The sequence below is a fragment of the Poecilia mexicana genome, unplaced genomic scaffold (assembly GCF_051168715.1).
Source record: "Poecilia mexicana isolate PSO_F unplaced genomic scaffold, ASM5116871v1 scaffold_20, whole genome shotgun sequence".
In the NCBI taxonomy this organism is placed as follows: domain Eukaryota; kingdom Metazoa; phylum Chordata; class Actinopteri; order Cyprinodontiformes; family Poeciliidae; genus Poecilia; species Poecilia mexicana.
This window is the reverse complement of record NW_028263389.1, coordinates 20,643,065-20,660,194: the sequence shown is the minus strand read 5'-3', so window position 1 is coordinate 20,660,194 and position 17,130 is coordinate 20,643,065. Positions and strand designations below refer to the sequence as shown.

At 38.0% G+C, this 17,130-nt stretch overlaps 1 long non-coding RNA gene across 1 annotated transcript; it reads right to left on the bottom strand.

Annotated features, from left to right (window-relative positions):
- Nucleotides 1–13,730: 13,730 nt before the first annotated feature.
- Nucleotides 13,731–16,559, bottom strand: LOC106925633 (uncharacterized). The gene is made up of 3 exons (XR_001419890.2): nucleotides 16,211–16,559; nucleotides 14,272–14,310; nucleotides 13,731–14,176 (listed from the first exon to the last, which is right to left on the bottom strand). It is a non-coding gene; the product is annotated as an uncharacterized LOC106925633 (long non-coding RNA).
- Between the last annotated feature and the right edge of the window lie 571 nt (nucleotides 16,560–17,130).

Here is a 17,130-nt window from a genome sequence, read left to right as displayed (position 1 = left end):
TGGAGTGAATGGCGCGTGGGAGGACCCTGCTTGCGAGTGTCCGTGGTAAACACCCCGGCGGCTTCTGGCAGAATAGGGAAGCAGATGGGTCACGGGGAGAAACATATCAGTGTGTGAAGTGACAGCCGGAGATCATTACGTCCAATCAGAGCGGTGCAGGAAGTGCAGGCCGATTGAGATTGATGGCAGCAGACTGCTGGTGCTGCTGCTTTACGACTTTGGATAAATGAGGAAAAGAGAAAGAGGGCCAGGAACAACAAAACCACCGCGTCTTCTCCGTTTCTTAACCACAGCACTCTGGTTATGTTGTGAGTGAGCCTGCTAGTGCTTGTTGCTCCACAAGCTGCTGTTGAAGTTAAATCAAATCAAACATGCTTTACTGTCCCCACTGGGTAATGCTTTGTGGGTTATATAGTGCTATCCTGATATAGGCAATCCATTTTGTAGGAGCTAAAGTGAAACAGAAACACATTAGCAAACCAACGCTGTAAAACATCAGCAGTGAAATATTATTCCAGCACTGCTATGATTAAAATAAATCCCAAAGAAGATAAAAAGAAACTTTTTAACCCTTAAAACTGAAAGTTAGGATCCAAAAGCAAAAACAATTTAAGAATTTAAAGAGGAATGCCTGTAAATTGGAACGGTTTTATGGTTCCATCATTTGCCTAAAGGTCAAATTCAGAACAAAAATGATAAGTAACAAGTCTAAAAGCAAATCTTCAATTATCCTTGTTTACAGTTAGATATAACGCACTGCAAAAACACAAAATCTTACCAACTATTTTTATCTCGTTTCCAGTCCAAACATCTTACAGTAAAATTGAAATAAAACTAACAAGTAACTTTCATCAAGATGCTTGAGCTTGTTTTATTTCTTAATATTGATAAAACATAACAGTTGGGAGATTCTTTCACTTATAAAATGGGAAAATGTGTTGTAATAATTTAAATAATCTGCCAGTGGAACATATTGTGTTTTTATATGGAGCTCAATGGATGAAGGGGGTGACATGTTGGTGCTTAGAAAGTGTTTTAAAGAAAACCGTAAAACCTACAGCAATGATTCGTATGTTCTCTGAAAGCAGACCCCTATAGCTACGTTTTGATGCATCAATTATTTCTCTAAGGCGAAATCTGTATGAAGAGCGGTTTGTGTTTGTGAAAAATCAGTCGAGCGTCAGTTACTAGAGTGGCGCACTCTGGCAGTTAAAGAATTCCGTCATTGGATTACATTATAAAACCAGAACACGGGAAAAAAATCGCGGTTTTAGAAAAACCGTAAGTGATATCAAAAGGCGGATTTATTTGAAGATAGCCTAACATCTTGTGACTTGTTTGGAAGTTGAACAGAGTTTCTAGGCTGAAGTAAGCAGCAGTGGTCAGCTGGCAAAGACCACAAAACTGTCTGGATTTGGTGGATTTCAAATAAGCTGAAATTTGCATAAAAGTTTAAATATTTCTAAAATTATAAAATTACTAAAAGATATAACAAAAGTTTCCAGAACAAGCTGAATGCTTTTATATATGAATTTCAAAAATCAGTTGAAGCGCTGAAAAACATAACAGACAGATAAGAACAAAAAACTCAATATTAAAAAGTGAGAATAATTTAGAAAAGTTATTTTAAACAAAAAAACAACACATCCGCTTATTGTTGCTTTTTAAGTACAAGCTAATGCAGACAAGCTAACTGCTTCAGATGGCAGCATTTCCTAACAGTAGAAATATTTTGATGCCAACAACATTTTGTTAGATTTAGCCGTTTTATAGAGAAAAACAGTGAAAAAATGTTTTTACTTCTAGCTGCTTTCACACACAAGCTAGCATTGACATGCTAGCCAGTTTCGAGCAGCTTGTTTCAGCCATTTTGACAAATGATTACTGTAGTGAGTGGAGTTCCTACTTTTCACAGTTTGTGTTGAAACATTGGTGATAACGGTGAACAGAATCCACCTCGTTTAAAAACGATCTGTAGCTCAAACCAAAGGCTTCGTCTTATTTACATCCAGAAGCTTCTCCCATGCATTAGCCGCTAATGGAGCCCTCATTCAGCTCAGTTCAGGCAAATCTTCATGTTTCCATGCAGTTTCCTATTCAGCAAAAAACACATCAGTACATTGAGCATAAAGCAAAAAATGATCATAACAAACAAGTTAAAATGCGTGTACCCCAGGCAGCTAGGCGACAAAGAGGCTGCTGTAATCCTCTTGCAGGCCCACGTTTCCCTCTCTTATGCGTCTTTTAATTTATAGCAGCTTACAATGGTGCAGTGATCTCCGTGACATCCTTACAAAGTCTTTTCATTTTGTCAGTCAGCAACCTTTTTTATTTATTTATTTACTTCTATGGTGAAGTAAAGACACATCAGTGGCTGTAAAAACTTATCCGAGGTCTTTGTGTGTTCCTGATATTCTGCATTTCTTTTGTTTTGTCTGAGTCTGTTCTCACAAATCACCATTTACCACAATGATTTATTTACATTATTAAAAAGAGATTATTTTATCTTTTTTGCAGTAAACCACAATATCACTGACAGGTTTTATGTTTAATGCCATTCGGATTAATGTTTTGCTCAGGGCTACAATTAGTTTTGTATCTTTGCTTTTTAAAATTACTTGTGTTTTCATCTTTTTGCATTAAAATTTAACTGGTGTTAAGTATTGTGTGAAAATGTTAAATCCATTTGTTGTTTGCCAGTTTGTGTTGCATTGTCATTTTATCACTTCCTGCTTCAATTTAACCTATAAAACTTTTATTTTACCGATTTACAGAGGTGTGAAAAGATATTTATTACAAACATGAAGGAGAATGAGAAAAAACTGCAACCAGCACAGATTTCCAAGGAGAAAGCCAGCTGACCAGAAAAGACACGAAGGTCTGACTTACACTTGCCAAAAAACATTTAATGATCTCCAACGGCTGTGAAAGATGACAGGAAAGTGGAACGTTTGGGAAGGTCCACATCCTGCTCCATAAACTAACTCAGCGTTTTTTAAAATACAGCCCAAGGCTTGATGCTGTGTCCAAATGAAGGCCAAGACTTGAATCTGATTGAGATATTTTTATTAAACAGGTTGTTTACACTCAAAACGACCTCCAACGATGCCGAGATAAAACATTTACAGTCAAAATTCCTTCAAAGCGATGAAAAAGATGTGCAGCGGATCCCTTACTCTGTTCGATTGGGGATCAAAACTGCAACATTTGTTACGTTTATAGCTGCTGTGGTTCTCTTTCTCACTGCAACTGTCAAACAAACCAAGCCAAACAGGAGCTAACAACAGCTGTTAGCTTCTGTGGCTGTGCTAAGGTGGCTTCCACGGCACATATTAGCAATATCTGATGATTTGAACTGTTAACATCGGCAGTTGTAAGCGTTTTGAGAGGGAGTCTCAGGTATTCGAGTATTAAAGGTTGGAAAACTCAAGAAAACCAATGGATGGGATTCAAATCACGGACTGTTTTGGTACGAACCATCTAAAAATGTAAATTTCTTGAGTTTAAAATATTAAATTTAATGAGTACGGAGTACTTTCTAAGTGAGCAGAGCTTTCATATTTGAAATGTCTCTTTTCTTAGCTTTATTCGACACACTCCCTAATTGTTGAATGCATTGCAGAATGGCAGACTGACTTGTTCAGCCGCAGAGTCTCTGTGTTCAGTTAATTTGAGACTGTGTACAAAACGGAGCGATGTAAACTGCTGGTGCCAGACACTGAAATAACAGATCGGATCAAAATGGGAAAACATGCACATCCAGACCTATCAGGTCTTCTCCGATGGTCAGAAACAGACCGGCAGCTTGTGTTTGAGAGGAGATGTTTATCTAGAATCAATACACCACAATCTGGCCTCATCTCCCACTCTGATATGGCGCACTGCCACTTTCCACACCCCTCCAACGTCCTCAGGCGCTCCATTTGAAATTCCTGATGGCACTTATGGATTGCAAACCTTTCGTCAATAATTCCAGAATCACTCTACTTAATCAGCGTTAAAAGAAAACGGTATGAAATTTGGATACTCAATAACATTTCTTCATGTTCAGTTTGTGGAAATAATAAACTTTTAATCAACTTTGAGTACACTCATGGTTTTTTAGCCTGCAGCGTGCAGACTCCAGAGAGTTACAGATCCCATCTCCACATGACCGACGGGAAGATTTCTGCCTTGTCGTGTCACCTTCTCTTCGTTATAATCTTTCAGGGATGACCTTACAACATTATGCAGATGGCACTCCAGGCAGAATCTGACAGTTTCTGACCTGGGAAAGCGTGCTTTCACACAGATTTTTGTTTATGCAGCCTTTCATCTCCGGCGTTTCACGGTTCTTATCCCCAGGATTCTGGTTGTGATTGTTCCATATGACAAGAATTGAATACTAAAAAAAACCCAGTGACTTTCATAATTACTACTTGCTAGTATGAGAGTGTTTATAAGTTATTTAAAACAAGAATCTGGCTAGTTGGTAAGATATAAAATAAAAAGTTTAAGTGAATTTTAGCTAGATTGCTAGCTTTAGCATCTTTGAGCTCATGTTACTGATAGTTTAAATAGCTGTTAGCTAGAGTAGCCATTAGCTTAGGTGGAAGTTAGTTTATTTAGATGTTAGCTAGAATAACTGTACCAGTGTTTAGCTGTTTGCTTGAAAAGCATTTAGTTTATATAGTGGCTAGCTTGAGTAGCTATTAACCAAACTACTTGTTGTGTGAGTGATTGTTAGTCAAACTAGCAATAGGGTTAAGTACAAGTTGCTGTTAGCTTGAATAAATGTTGGCCTAACTAACTTGCTTGAGTAGTAGCTATCTTAACTAGCAACAAGCTTAACTACAGGGCATACCGGTTATTTTACGGGACAGGTGGCAACCCTAGTTTGAGTTGTTGTTAGCTTGAATAGGTAGTAGCCTAACTCCTCTTGTTCTTAGTTTAAAGAGCTACAGTCTTAATTAGCTATATGCTAGAGTATCTGCTATATTACCTGACTATTAGTTTGAGTTAATGTTAGCTTGAATAGATATTAGCCTTAGTACATGTTGTAAAGTGATTCTCAAGTGGCCATCAGTTTGACTATCAACAGGCTCAAGTAGCAGTAATATTTGGAGTAGCTGATAGCTTAGCTAGTTGATAAGTTTCAGAAACTATTTGTTGATATTTGATGAATATCAACAACACAAACACCCACGCAAACACAAACAGATGAATAAATAGCCTCTCATATTTACAGTTTATTACCTACTTCCTGGTGCGCTTTTATTCTTTTAAGCTGCTCTGTCCCAGGAGGTTTCTGCACCTCTCTTTACCCTGGAGCTTACAGGGTCCACTGATTTAGAGATCCTATCTCCATATGACCAACAGGATGAGTTCTTGCATGACGTTTCACCTTCCCCTCATTACATTCTTCTAGGGATGACCTTCCGACATCATGCATATGGTACCCTAGGCAGAATCTGTCTGTTTCTGACACAGTATAGACCCCACCCAGCCAGATCTTTGTTTATTTAGCCTTTTGTCTCCAATGCTGCGCAGTGCTTCTCCGGATTTGGGTTTATTTGCACATTCTGCTCGGCTACATGAATCGACAGTGAGGACCGTATCACAATGCAGTGGTGGTTCAGCTCTGTGATGGAAAGAAAAAGCAGAGGAGAGGAGACAGAGCGGTGCTCTGTGAAGGATAGAAGCGGCCCTGCTGGAGGCTCGCCACAGGCTATGTCTGACATCCCTCTCTCTGACGGACTGATGAGATTACCCTGACATTTTTTCCTTCCAACTTAAATTGCATTACCACAAGGATCTTATGTTAGGCAGATCTCCATATTATTCTCGGGGGGATTTGGGCTCCATTTTGCTCTGCGCTTCATTCTGTTCCCTCCTTTTTTTTTCCTCTTCCAGTCACACTCAGAGGGATGAAATCTTCTTTACAGCCTTTCTGTATTATCTGGCGGTGAGAATACATGGATCCCATTTGAGAGCTCGCGCAGTCCCCTCCCGTCGTAAACCACAACGATGCAGGTCACCAACTTGGCAACTGAACTGTGACATTTGATTAGACACCTATCCTTGCATGGTGGGCTGTTAACACAATGAACTAACCAAGCAGTTCAGCCCAAGGGTCACTTCTAATTAGGGATAATCAATACTGCCGACGCTGGCACCTTTCTTCGCAAACATAAATGCTATATTTTATCAGAGCTGAGCTGTAAATCTTTATGGACAGCATAGGAATAAAAACTGAATTTATTTTAAACAAGATTCTGTTTCTTTTGGCAAATGCAAGACGGTAAAAAGTTGGGTGAATTTTAGCTCAATTAGCTGCTACATTAAATGATTATTGGACAGCATAACTGTTAGCTTTAGCATCTTTGTGTTCAAGTTGCTGGTAGTATAAGTTTACGCAGCTGTTAGCTTAGGAGAAAGTTAGCCTATTTATATGCTAGCTAAAATAGCTGTATGAATGTTTAGCTGTTAGTTTTTAATTTGAATAGTAGGTGGTTTATATAGCAGTTAGCTTAAGTAACTGTTAGCCTAAGTACTTGTTTGTCAGGATGTTAGCTAAGCTAGCAACAGGCTTAAGTTTAGTTAGCTTATCTAACTATTACTTTTAGCTGTGGTTAGCGTGATACATGTTAGTAAATCTACTTGTTGCTTTAGAAGTAGTTATTTTAACCAATAAAAGGACTAACTACCATTTTGCTCAATAGTTTGTTTTGTTTCTTCCTTGTTTTCCTCTTCTAGTCACTCGGAGGGATGAAATCTTGACATCTTTATGTACCACCTGGTAGTGAGACTACATGGATCAGATGTATAGCTAGAAGTAATTTTAAACAAAAATCTGTGTTGTATCTGGTAAGATACAAGCTAGTAAAAAAGCTTGAGTACATTTTAGCTTGATTAGCTCCGACTCTAAATGGTTATAAGATAGAATGAATGTTAGCTTTAGCACCTAGCAGCTCAAGTTTCTGGTAGTATAGCTATTACTTTAAGTAGCTGTTGACTTAAGTGGAAGTAAGTCCATACTAGTGTTGGCTAAAGTAGCTGTGTGAGTGTTTAGTTTTTGGTTTAACTAGAGCAGCAGTTTATATAGCAGGTAGTTTGAGTAGCCGTTAGCCTAGCTAGCAACAGGCTTAAGTACTCACTAGCTTAACTAACCACTAGTTTTAGTTGATGTTAGTGTCAATAAATGTCAGCATAACTACCTGTTGCTTTAGTAGAAGTTATTTTAACTAGCAAAAGGATTAACTAGCTGCCATTTTACTCTGCGTTTCATTCAGTTTGCTCCTTTTTTCCTCTTCCAGTCACACTCAGAGGGATGAAATCTTCTTTAGAGCCTTTCTGTATTATCTGGCGGTGAGAATACATGGATCCCATCTCAGAGCTCGTGCAGTCCCCTCCCGTCGTAAACCACAACGATGCAGGTCACTAACTTCGCAACTGAACTGTGACATTTGATTAGACACCTATCCTTGCATGGTGGGCTGTTAACACAATGAACTAACCAAGCAGTTCAGCCCAAGGGTCACTTCTAATTAGGGATAACCCATTTAAAAAGCAAATCTAAACAAAGACCATGAACTGTGCAGATTGGGGTCATGGGAGCATGTTTTTCACGCCACTAATTTACATTCAACCTTTGCGTTTCACCTTGACATTTAAGGTTAACTGACAAATTAGGGCGCTGTTTTTTATGATTTGGTGTGGTGGGGGTGAGCCCGCGCGCTGGGAGTCTGTTTGCCACCAGAGTCGGCACTCTATTTTCCTGTGCTGCATAGCGTAATGGTCTCAATTAGTCTAAAAGTCACCGTGGGTAATAATTCACCTCACTCAGGCTTCATTTCCTCAGATTCAAGTCAAGCATAGCACAGGAAATGACACTTCAGGAGCTTTTAAAAAATGATGAGGACAAAGCGGCGTGATCGCCACGGTAAATCAGGTGAGCGACACGTGAACGGTGACAGCGGCGGAGCCTGTCAGTCGCTGCAGTGATATGTTCATCAGGACGCCAGGGATATCACTCAATCGCTGCGGCCGTTATCACAAGGAGAATGGTCACGGGATTCAAACAGTTCTAAAATCAATCACTGACAGATTCTGTCATTCATAAAAGCTGGTGTGTAAACATACAACCCCAGAGATGACCCTACATACATTCATTAACTCTGGACTTTCTCTAAATTATACACACACGAGCTCTAACATGAACGTACGATCAGACAAAAATACAGTCTATAGAGCCCGCCCTACTGATTAGCATTGGTTTTAGCATCAAGATCTCAACATAATGCATTAAATCTCAAATCTATGCTTGATAAATAAAAAGAAAAACAGATGCAGTGCTTTGCTACCAATTGTCAACACTACGACAAGAAAACAAGGTCAGGAAAAAGTTTTAATTAAAAGAAAACAAAGCGAGGGAAAGGGAAGTAGGTCAGTTATGCTAGCTTGACTAATACAACTTTAACATGCAGATGTGCTGTTTCAGTTCTGTTAAAAAAAATTAAATAAAAAAGGCAACCTAAACACCAGCTCTGACAGATCATCAATAGAGGAGGTGTTTAGATTAGCTAATCTACCACCGCAGTGCTGAAAAGCTTCTTCCAAGTTAGTTTTATTTTATTTCAAGTGTATTAAGATATTTCCAATGGAGACTAGACCAAAATAATTAGTAAGATTTTGTGTTTTTGCAGTGTAACTTGGGACAGGCGCGTTCAAATACCAACTGGAAAGTTTGGGATTTAAGTTTCCTGAACTGTTTTCCATCAACAGTGTTTGTACGACTGAGCGAAAGCACCATTACTTCTCCATTTGTTGTGATCACGAATGCAGCATAGACTGCAGTATCCTGAAGGGCAGCAGCCATCTTCTCATTTACTGTTAATTACCTCTTGAAAAATGATGATAAACGATACGACTTGTGTCACATTTTGCCATGCTGGCTCCACACAGCAGAGCGGTGAGGGATGTATCGTTTGCACCTTCGCCGAAACGTTTGGCAGCCCGGGAGGGGAAGAGAAGAACGGCGGTGACCTTGGCAGATAAGGATCCTCTCCATGTTCAAACCGATCCGGAAACCATGATTTACCAATCATTAACAAGCTTATAGATCTGCCATCCTGGAGTCATCTTCATTTTTCATGCAGCTACTCATAATTGCTACTCTCCTTACAGTTTTCCAAATACATTACTGAGGTGTTGTTTACGATTTTCAAATATTAATGACTGCATTAGTTGTATTTCAGCAAAAGACTGACTGAGTACAGCACATTTAGCTGTCATTAATTGATCTGTTGATTTTCTTTAATGGTCATAGCATCTCTTTATGGTATTAAAGTGACAAAATTCATGTTTTATTCAGCAACCAGTCCATGCTGTGATACACTTGACTCTGAAATCGAAGGTTTTCATGATTTTGTCAGCACAGCATCACACAGGAGAAAATAAGAACATTTCTAACTGCCACTTGCAAAAGAAATGGGGGGTAAAAGTTCAAGTACCTTGAAAGATGTCTAACTTAAAGAGTAACTAATCCCAAAAATCAACTTTTTTGCCACTAAACTGTCTAAATATGTTGTTTTGGAGGCTAACTTTATGTTCCTGTGCACATTTTGACATTTTTATGTAAGTTTGTGCCTCCTCTCATCCTGACCCCAAATTAGACCACGCCCCTCAGAATCTCTTGGCTCCGCCCACTTTTGGCACAATTTTTCAAACCTGCACCAAATGGGTGGAGTTATGCTTTCACCAACTATTCAGTGATATTCTGAATAGTTAGTACTTACAAAGACACAAACTGTGACGAAGTATTTTTGGTCTAGTTTGTTGTGTAAATATCTTAGTAGGCTTAAAAACTAACTTATAAGTAACTTTTCAACAGGGTATATGAAAAACTCCTCATCATTGATGAAAATGTGAGTTCAAATGGCAAATTGTTTTACTTGTGAGAAAAATGTTTTGTAATAAGTGAAATAATTTGCCAAGCTAGTAAGTTTTCATCAACATTAGGGAATTATTGATTTGATCAGTTTGATTTGTTGTTGCTCGAGATGAATTTTGCCCTCCACAGATCGGTGGGATTTTTCAGTTTCTTGTCACTTTTGGTTGATACATTTCACTCGTACGGCGAGCAACTCGCTGCAATTTGAGATCCAAATGTTTTCTCACTCATCCACGCGTCTTTTGTTCAATCCCTCAAAGTTTCAAAGGCACAGAAATGATTAATTTCTCATCCTCGCCGTCTTTCCAAGAACCAAGAAAGCCTTTGAACAAGTTCAATACAGTCAAGTTGTCAGTTTTTGAGACGAGAGCAGATTGAGGGTAAAGAGCCTCGGGGGTAATGGGATGAAGTGTGTTGCCACATTGTTGCAACATGCGTGGGATTCCCACGGGAGGGCTGGAAATGGAGTCGGGACAGAGCTCCTTCCTGACATCGCAGGCCCACATGCCACTGCCTTCACATCTCTCCTCCTGTGTTTGATGTCCAAATTGAGCTCTGCTTCATCGCCTTCATAGTTGGCCCCTCTCACCCCAACACTACCCACTCTGCTCGCGTGTTTTTCTTTCCAACGTTCTCACAGTCAGGAAGATTGAGACTAAATTGGTGTTTTGATGCACAGATGAAGCACCGTTAGAATATTATCTGAACAAACGATGCAAAACCTAAAGGATCAGCCATTGGTATATATTAGCAGGTCTGTCATGGTAATAAATTTAGCTGAAGTTATGGCAATAAACAATGATATTGTTGCATAGAGACCATTTTCAAGTAACGGTAATAACGTTCTCAAAGATCAGTAAACTTAAATTTTAATGAACATTTATCATTAGAAATGGAAGACATTTTAAATATCCAATATAAATAAACAAAACAACAAAACTGTCCTTATAAAAACAGGCTAGCTGAGACCAAAGCACCAGACCAAAGACCTTAATCAGTTTTTGGTAAGAAGAGAGAAAAGAGAAACATTATAAATCATGCAAATGGAAATTATTGAGCTTGTCTGAATTTATTATGTGGTTAAATGATTATTGCAACATGCCTATACTGGATTGGACATAAAGTGACTTATCGAGCCACATATGCACCACTGAGTCAGGAAAGTTACAAAGATTAAGCAGAAATCTGACAAAGGAATGAAATGTTTTGCTATTAATTGTCAACACTACAACAAGTAGGCAACAAGGTCCAAGTGTATCACATTTCATATCTGAAGAAAAGGTTTTAATAAAAAAAAATACTGAGAAACTGGGAAGTAGTTCTGCTAAGCTAGCTTGACTATGACAACCTTAACATGCAGATGTGCTGCAGAATTTGGTTTGTTTTTGTTCAATTAACGCAAAAAATAAGGCAACCCAGACACCAACTCCCTGACAGATCATCGGTAGAGCAGGTGTTTAAATTAACTGATCAATCACCGCTTGTGTTTAAGTGTTAACTTATCAATAAACATCAAAGCTCAGTCAGGAACAGGGAGATCTTTGTTTTGAGTGGATGAGTCTTTTGAAAAGGCTCGTTTGGCATGTTTGGGAGAAGATTTTCAGCACTGTGAGGCAGATGGAATGAAAGCCGACTCCTTTGAGTCTGAGGTCAGCTTCTGACCCGGAAAATGGAGGTTGGTTTCCCCCGGGGTCAGGGGTCACTCTCTGACTAAAGTGGAGGAGCTAAAGTATCTTAATGTCTTCTTGTTCGTGACAGCTAGGATTGAGTGGGAGATAGATCAATGGTGCCATTAACACAAACTGGAAGCGTCATAGTGAAGTGCGCAGATTACTGGGCCACAGAAATGAATATTTTTATCAGAGGCACTGATGCGACTAATTAAAAAAGGTTTTAAATTGATTGCTTGGTGTTGGAGATTCCACTAGCAGACAACTGATGAGGTTTCTTAAATGGTAAATAAAAAAGGCATACTTGTTTAAGCCAGACAACAATCAGGGTAAAGCAATCTGCATGCACAGAAGAACAACGTTGAAGCCCAGGGATCAAATTCAAAGTTTATTCAGCTACAGGTGCCAACACTATCGTCACAAGAATCATAAGACAAAGGAAGTTAATAAAAACAACTAATACCAACAGCCTTTTATGGTGCATTGACTGCTGGTTCTGTAGGAAAGTTTGGATATGTGGTCAAAGCTGAACGTGGTGGGATTTTGACATGACGCGCTTCAGTGACAGACTTCTTTCATAAATTCATAATCATAATTTTCAGCCATTGTTTACATCCAGATTTGCAGCTTCTGGCTTTTTCTTGAGCAGAATTATGATGTACAAATCTGATAAAATGTGACATGGCCGTTCAGACCGTACAGATAGAGGTCAGATACAGGTCACATAAGGGTATTGATGGGCCATATCGTATCATTCATGATAATACCGGTAAAAAGAAAAAAACACTCCACAGTCCACTCATCAATGGCAAACGGCGTGATACAGGGCGACTGTGGCTGTGTGGGTAGAGTAGTTGTCTTGTGGTCAAAAGCTTGTAGGTTCGATTCCAGCTTCCTCCTGCTTCATGTCGATGTGCCCTTGGGCAAGGCACTTAACCCCAAATTACCTACCGATCTGCATATCGGTGTATAAATGTGTGAGAGTTTGAGTGCGAATGGGTGAATGTGGCTCCAGTGTAAAGCCCTTTGAGTGGTCAAAATGAATGGAAAAGTTCTATATAAGTTAGGTCCATTTACCATTTTCTAACCAAACGAACAAGAAGGTGAAATTCGTCATGTGACAGACAGACAGACCCACCTGCCCAACAACCAACCTACTTGCAAATCCACCTACCAACCAATCAACCAACCAGTCTACTTACCTATCTACATACTTACTCATCTACCTACCAATCAACCAATCTGCGTACCAACCAGCCTATGTTCTTTCCCACCAACCAACCAGTCTACCTACCTACAAATCTTCCAACCGATCAACCAATGTGCATACCTACCCACCTAATTGAATTAAACAGTTTGTTTAATTTGTGTGTTTAAGTATTCTTGTTTCCATTTGGTAGCTGATTTCAGACTGTTTTTGTTAGCCAAATTAATTTACATTTCTATTTATTTTGTGTTTTCTTGGACACAGTAAACATACCGTGTGATTATACGAATATTTTTTAATATAGTGGCTTTATAAATAAAAACCTCCTTCAGATTTCATCTTTTTAACACCAACTCTGCTTTTACAGCATTTTCAAGAGAAAACGAGACGCCAAGCTGACCTTTACTGATTCAAACCACGTCCAGTTTCTTTATGTCTTCCTTAAAAGACATAAAGACTTTTAAGAAATCTATTTAAATGGTCCCGATAACTGGTTCAGACCTAGACTTTTTCAAAATAGTCTAGATTTGCAACTCTGGATGAATCAGATTGCTGATTCATTCAGCAACTCTAAAATCACAAAAAGGCAATCGTCTTGCAACAGGGTTAATTTTGTTGGAAGTGTTAAGAGAATTCAAACAAACATAACTGTCATAGTAATAACTGTTGAAAGCATGTACAAAAAAGAGAATTAATTTGACCAGACAAATTAAACATGAATCAGAAATAGCCGCGGTGAAAATATCAAATTAACCCTAAAAGGTTTTGTTGAACCGAACCAGGTTAATTAAGTTATGACATTATAATTGCTCTATCTAATTTCACTTTGCACATTTTCCAACAAATAATTTTTGGAGTGCAGGGTCTAATGTTGCAATTGGCCTTATTTGAATCAGCTGAAAATAAAAACAGGAACAAACTCTACAATTTGAAACCTTTTATACCAAAATGCAGAATCCCTAAAATGTCCATTGGTTACAATCAAATTTAATAATAACATTTTCACTTTATAAACCACAGGATTGAACAGCTGTTTATTGTCAGATCCATCAACTATTATAACACTTCGGATTAACATTTAAAATTTTCCTCATGGAAGAAAGTGATGACAAATGGATTTTCTTTACTTTTTTCATAAAATTTATTTCCCTCTATTAAAGTTTCACCCACATAAATTATGCATATTGAACAATGGCTCCATCAGTTAAATATTTTTTACTTTCACCCAAAATCTAAGAATCTCTAACGCCGCTTTCCTCTGCATGTTGCTGAGCAATCAAACAATGTCCCGATTTGTCATGCTTTTCTCCTTCTGGGCTCTTAATTCTTTTATTTTCTGCCCACACCGCAGAAAACACTGGCTCCAAACTGTTGAGGAAATTGTGATTAATGCTATAGTGGCGTTTTACATTTAAATAATTAGCACTGTCTGAGAAAATAAGGCAGATGGGTTTTAAACTTACTGAAGGAAGAGGAAAGATGAAAAGCAGAAGTGGAGCCTCCTGCACAACCAACAAGAAAGCAGTAAGTCAGGGGTGTCCAAACATCTCACACTGAAGGCTAGGTAAGGGGCAGAACTCTGCTGGGGTTGCTAGGTAATGGCGGAACTCTGCTGAGGTTGCTAGGTAACGGGCAGAACTCTGTTGGGGTTGCTAGGTAACGGCGCAGTGCCCATGGAATGTAACATTAGGTTTTTGAAACGGCTCATTTCCCAGACACCAAAAAACATTAATTTATTACCAAAACAACATCTCAGTGGGGGGGGGGGGTTATTGTTGTTGTTTTACACGTCTGAGCTGTTTTTAGAAGTAGTGGAAACCCAAAAAGAAGTATGAAAATGCAAAAAGTGAATTTAGCATAAGAAGTCTCCTTGAAATGGTTTGGAAAGATCACTGCTGATGTTTTACCGCCCTGGCTAAACAGTGTGAAGTCTTCTTTGTGTTTTTTGTACACTCTATGCTACATTTAAAACATTTTACATCTTGGTTAACACCAAAAATTAGAGGCTAATAAATATTCACGTTTCCAGCATTCATTTAAATTTCAAGTTGCCTTTCAGGGTCCTTAGTGAAGGAGACCTAACCTGCGTGGTTGTGAACTGCAGAAGATTGCCAACATAGCTTTATAAAACGTAAACATGCTCTTCTATTTGTGGCAAATAGCAGACTCATTATATTTAATTTTCTATTTCAAGACATTATATGTTTGATCTTTGCCTCTTTCTCTGTGTTTCAGTTCAGCAAGTAGGTTGTTTTCTTTAATGAGTGCTTGACTCAAGAAGAGGCAAAACAAAGCATTCTCTGCTGTTAAACCTATAAGCAGCTGGAGAAAGAATAAAATTGCTCATCTTATGGAAAAGCGATAGTGAAGTTGGAGTTAAAATTCGTAGAAATTCACAGCAGCAGGAATGGGATGCCTCTTTAGCCCCGCTGGCTGCCTGCCGTCTAAGTAGTTGCAGCTTTTTGCCTTTAAAATTCGCCTCATTGGCCAGATGAGTTTCCACACATTTCACTTTGAAATGAAAGCAGCAGAAAGAGATGGGGCCACTGCTGTTTCTGACATATTATCCAGCACATCTGCTGGCCACTGCCATTTTTATTTCCTCTAAGCTAACCTGAAAACACACACAGTACACCAGCTTCAATTCTCACCAGAGAAAGCCTTCAAGTAGATTCTGCTTTTCGACTGTAGATTGATCAATTAGGGCTAAAACGATTAATCGGATTATGTGAATAATCATCAACTGATTTAGTAACTGATTGTTATTTGGAGTACAAAAAACTCAAAAAAGAATTTACTGAAAAAACAGAGCAGAAAAATTCTATTCTAAAGTTCTATTTTATTTTTATTTTTTTCTTGATTGTTTTTTCTGTCTGTTCGAAATAAAGAAAAAAGAAAAATTCCAACATTTTTCAAAAATAGACATTTTGCTTGTAAGATTTTTAAAAAAAAACCTTAGCAGCAGGTGGAAGAGTAACAAATACTGCAAATTTGATCTCCAGTCAAACCTAATCCAACTGTCTAATGCTGAAATTTTAATAAATCTGCCATTTTAGGGATGCAAATTATTGATTAATGAGTAAATCTAAGTGACTGACCTTATCGATCAACTAATAATTAATTGATAAGCCACCATTTACTTAAAAACCTGAGTTTTCTCTTGTATGAATAAGACTGGCCCTCTTTCCACAACATACATTTGTCATAATATGCTGAATTAAAACAAAAAACATTAAATTTTAACATTATTTTGTCGGTTGATTTAAATACAGGCTGAATAAACACAAAATTGTGGTTCTCAAGTTAAGGTTACATATTTACAAAATATAGCAAAACAAGAACTTATTAAGCTGTTAATAGGAAAATAAAATATGAAATTAATAAAATATGTAAGACACTTACAGAGAGATGTTCATACAGAAGTGCTGTCTGTTGGTCTTGAAGGAATAAAACTTCTCTCCGTGAAGTAAGACAGCCGTGGATATCAATATTGATTAGCATCATGTTTTATCCCATCGTGTAACAAGTTTTCTCCTTTATCCTTCCGCTTTTCTGTCATCATATCCTCGCCTTCTTAGCTCGAATGGATAAAACTTTATTGAGGTGAAACTTAAGGAACGTTTCGAGTGTTTATATTTTAAAACAGAACCGCTTAAAGTGCGTTTAGCATCCCGCACCGCACTTTCCTTTTACCGTTGTTGAACGTATCCACCGCCATCTTTAATCCTGTCTCAGGGGCTCCGTACGTATGACCCGCAGCGCCCTCTGGTGAGTGGCGGCCAAACTACAACACTAAATCAAAAAATTTGTTAGAAAAAACGCAGAAACTTTTAGATTAATCAGAAATTTTCAAGAAAAAAAGACAGGAAATGTCTGAGTGTAAAGTTTGCTAAAATTTTGAGAATAATCTCTAAAAATTTCTAGAAACAACTTGAACATTTTCAGAAGTCATACATTTTCAACTTTTGAAACTCAGAAATTTCCAAATTGAAAAACCTTGAACATTTCCAAAAGTTGACCATGTTCAACTTCTGATTTTTTTCAAGCAAATTTTTGACTTTTGCAGCTCAGAAATTTCATAAATGTTTCTCCAAAAATTCTAAGATTAATCTAAAAAAATAATAATAATTCGGAAGGTGAGGAGTTCCTAGCAAATTTCTGAACTTTGGATCTCAGACATATCAGATTTTTTCCTAGCAAATTTCAAACTCTTAAATTTACATGTTTTTCTATAAAATTTTTTAGATTATATATAAAATTTCAGGGGTTTTGTAAAAAATTTTAAACTTGAAACTCAGAAATGTCCAAGTTTTTTCCTAGAA